The sequence below is a fragment of the Octodon degus genome, unplaced genomic scaffold (genome assembly GCF_000260255.1).
Source record: "Octodon degus isolate 3935 unplaced genomic scaffold, OctDeg1.0 scaffold00204, whole genome shotgun sequence".
NCBI classification, from domain to species: domain Eukaryota; kingdom Metazoa; phylum Chordata; class Mammalia; order Rodentia; family Octodontidae; genus Octodon; species Octodon degus.
The window spans coordinates 425,023-429,162 of NW_004524780.1; the positions used below are offsets into that span (position 1 = coordinate 425,023).

Here is a 4,140-nt window from a genome sequence, read left to right on the forward strand (position 1 = left end):
TTTGATTCTTTTTTGGATATTTATATAATTGTTGAGTTTCTCATTTGTTCATGTCTTATTCTGTCAAGTGCTTTCCTTTCTTTCTCTTTCTCTGTCTCTCCTATTTTTTTTTTCCTGTGTGTGGTATTCACTACTGAATCCAGGTCCTTCACATTGATCTATATTTTTAAAAAGTTTTATTTTATTTTTTTTACACTGGATTAAGGACAATTTATTGTTTTTATGTACAGAAAACTCAAGAGTACACTTAGCCTAGTTTAGTAGAAAGCTCTTTAGCCTTTGCTTTTTCCAGTGATAGCAGATCTCATCGTATCTGTCAGTGTAGTTTGTCCTGGTGGCCTCCACCAGCTTAGCCAGCATGCCTTTGTCTTCTGAGTTGACTTGCATGAAGGCGACAGTGGCACAGGTCTTCCTGTGGATTAGACATCCCAGCCTGGCCTTCCCCTTGATGATGCAGTAAGGGACCCCCACCTTGCAACACAGGGCCAGCAGGAACATGACCAGCTCGATGGGGTCCACATCATGTGCAATCACCATGAGCTGAGCTTTCTTGTTCTCTACCAGAGTGGTGACAGTGTTGACACCTGCTCTGAGAACTTGTGCCCTCTTAGTGGGGACATCCCCTTTGCCAGCAGCTCTCTTCTCTGCCTGGGCCAACAGCCTCTGCTTCTTCTCTTGCTTGGTCTCTGGTCTGTACTTGTGGGTGAGCTTAAGCAGCTGGGTAGCTGTTTTGCAGTCCAAGGCCTGCGTGAACTGGTTAATTGCAGGGGGCACCTTCAGCTGCTTGTACAGGATGTCCCTCTGTCACTGCAGCTGGATGTAGCAGGGCCATTTGACAAAGCAGGTGCGGTCTCTCTTGGGCTGGATGTCCTGCCCAATGCCAAAATTCTTTGGCCTCTTCTCAAATGGGACTTACCACCTTCTTGGCCTCCTGCTTCTTCACAACAGCAGGGGCCAGGGCCACCTTCTTGCCCTTGGCCTTCTTCCCTTTTGGCATCTCAGCTGGCTGACAGAAAGTGCTTTTAAAAATTTTAAATATTTTTCACTTGAGATAGGATCTTGCTAAGTCACTAAGTTGCCCACGCTGGGTTTGAACTTAAAGTCTTCTTGCCTCAACCTCCCAGGTTGCTGGGATTAGAGCAGTGTTCTCTCACTCTTTTATTTGGGATTTTTCCTGCCAATATGTAGGTCTTCATTTCTTTAGAGTTGGTTATAGGAATACTAATCTGTTTCTCTGGCGGTGTCAAGTGTCCTTGGCTCTTTGTGTTCCTTGAGTTCTGTGTTTCTGCCTTCACATCTGAAGAAGCAGGCGTCTCTCCTTTCTCAATTTCCCAGCTCCAGGGGAGATAGCTTCAGTCATCTTGGCTCAGAAGGACCTTTTCTACCCCGGTTCCTGCTTATCTCATTGTGTCACCTCTTAGGGAGGAGTTCTTCAGACCACATGCCTTCCTTCCATCCTGAAGAGCCAGGAGGGGGCTGAGAGCTTGCTCTGTCCATTGGTGGAGATGCTCAGGCTTCTGTTCCTTCTCCCAGTCTTGCCACCAGGCTGGTTGCCAACCTGAGATGCAGGCATCGCCATCTGCAGAGGATGCTCAGAAGCCAGGCTGGGTATAGGGGAAGAGATGTATGGATCACCAGGGGTGCCCATGGCAGGGGAGGGTCCACAGGTGAGGCATTCTACAGGCTCATGGCAGGTGTCCTCCAGGGCCACAAAGCAGTCCACAGGCCCACAACTTCTCGTCTTTGCTCCCAGCCTCTCCCAACCACCCTGCTGCACTGGTTACCTCCAAACTCAGGAGTGTCCTGCGTACCAGGACTGAGAGCTCATGAAGCTCTGGCTTCCCTCCAGGGGAGGTTGATGCTGAGGGGCACTGAGCTGAGCTGCTGTCTGGGTGGGCAGTGCAGGAAGTGGACCTGTGTGCTCAGTCTCACAAAGCCCCTGTTCTCACACTTCCTGATCAGCTGGCACACGGGGCCACTCCAGCGGGCTCAGGTGCCTACTGTGGTGCTGTCAGGTGGTTAAGGGTGGATGCTCATGCTTCTGTGAAGGTCCACTGATGATTTCCCTCTCTCACGCACCCCGAAAGTCTTCATGCAGCTGCAACACCAGGCCTTCTTGTCACTGCAACACAACGAACTCACCCTGCTGGTAAAGGCAGCACTTTGAGACCAACAGTAGATAAACACAAGCGAATACTCAAAACCATGCAAAGAAGGCCCAGCATTTCTGAGTCTGAGTAGAATAAACTAAAATTTTTAAAAGCAGTTGTATTACAGCAAGGAAGCATTGTTGTAAGAATTGACTGATCAGATTAAAAAAAAAAACAAAACACCTTGGGTTGAAACTGAATACAAAAACTTAGACTTCCGATTTATAGCCACATATGTACTGTAACATTTAGATTAGTGACAGCTGATGTTAACAATCATGTTTTTTCACCTTCTGTGATTCTCTGAGGAAACACAGCCAGTCTTCACTATACACCTGTCGTAGCTGAAATATACTATATCGGTTTTGCCAGGAGCCTTTTCAAATGATGTCCTGGAGGATCCATGGTGATCAATTATTCTGTTGCTTTTGGGGGAAAAACCCACCTCCAGACCTTGAATTCTGCCCCTGGGAAATGGTCCTTTCTGCACAGGCAGCTTGTGTTTATGGGGTCTTGCCTCTGCCTCGTTGGACAGTGGTTCAGGATAGGCACAGCATTTTGTGCAACTGTGCTGAGGTTCTAAGGTGAGCCAGGGATTCAACTCTGTGGCCACCTCCGGCTGCATGGAGCCATGTTGCAGGTTAAAATCGCCACTCTTCAGGAGGGATGGGAGACTCACTAACTCCAGTAAAAGCTAGCTATGAACTGAGAAGCTGTCCCTTTGTTTCTTTGGAGTGTGTTGAAGATAGACTTGCTGAGCCATAGTGTGCGCCAGTGTTTCTGTATAATGAAAATTCTCCAAATTTCAATGCATAATGCTGCACAAATGGAGGCATAACTCAGAACCAACTCCAATAGGCAGCTCTGATGACCAGGACACCCACCTGTCACATCCTCCTCCAGAAATGGGGTCACTTCATGAAGCATTGTGGAGGTGGCGGTTCTGCTTAGGGGGTGGACTCGGGGCCAGCAGTTTCTCTTGTGTTTATTCCGACTATCACTTTGCTTTATCCAACGTGTATCTTTACACATTACACACAATCTTTTGGCACTTTTCAGCAGTAAGTTTTAAATTGACTAAAAATTGTATGTGGAATTCTGGGATGTGTGAAGTGTTCAGTGAGGAGCAGCTTTCGTGATGATTTTCCCAGTTGGTGAACCTGACATTTCCAAGCATAGGAACTTCAAACAATAATTAACTTTTGCATTAATGCATAAGCTTTCTCTCATGACTGTGGAATACCTGAGACTACTAACTGATAAGGAGAAAAGCCTTGCCCAGGCCCACAATTTGGGGATTCTGGTCCATTGGTAGTTGGCCCTGGGGCTTTGGATGATGACAAAGGACCATGCCATAGGTGGAGTGTGTGCTGGAGCCAAACTTCCCACCTCTTGACCAAGAAGCAGGAGAGAGAGGGAGATACAAGGGTTCTAGCATTTCGTGGAAAGGACATCTCATGGACCTAGAACTTTCCATCCAGCTCCACATCCTAAAGCCTCCACGGCCTCCCAGTAATGCCACTCTGGGGACCATGCCCTTCATACACAGCCTTTGCAGCCCTGTAGATCCAAACCACAGCAACTTCTTAAGGAAGCTCTGCAGGGAAAAATGCAGGAAAGGCTGCACCCTTCAATAGAGTCACTTTATGCTACTTCCCTACTTTGGGAAGGGACCCAAAGTATGGCACGCACATCTTGGAAACCCGTGCACCGATGTGTTGTAAAATTGTACTCCAGATGTGCCCCCTCCTGGGAATTACAACATGCTAGAGAATCGGCCCCTCCATGCTGTTCTATTCAATCCAAAGCAATGTGGGGAAACATTAATTCTCCACATTTTTTAATATTAATTTTATTGAGAAAGAAATATCAATGAGACAGTTTCAAAACAAGATAGCAAGACAGTTACAATAATTAACACACTGCATATTGTTGTCTTCATAGTAGTTATTCAGAGTACAAGATGCAGGTATGATATCTTGTCTAAACA

At 46.8% G+C, this 4,140-nt stretch overlaps 1 pseudogene; it reads right to left on the reverse strand.

Moving 5' to 3' along the window:
- Positions 1-252: 252 nt before the first annotated feature.
- Positions 253-4,140, reverse strand: part of LOC101582411 — a 63,627-nt pseudogene continuing 59,739 nt past the window's right edge.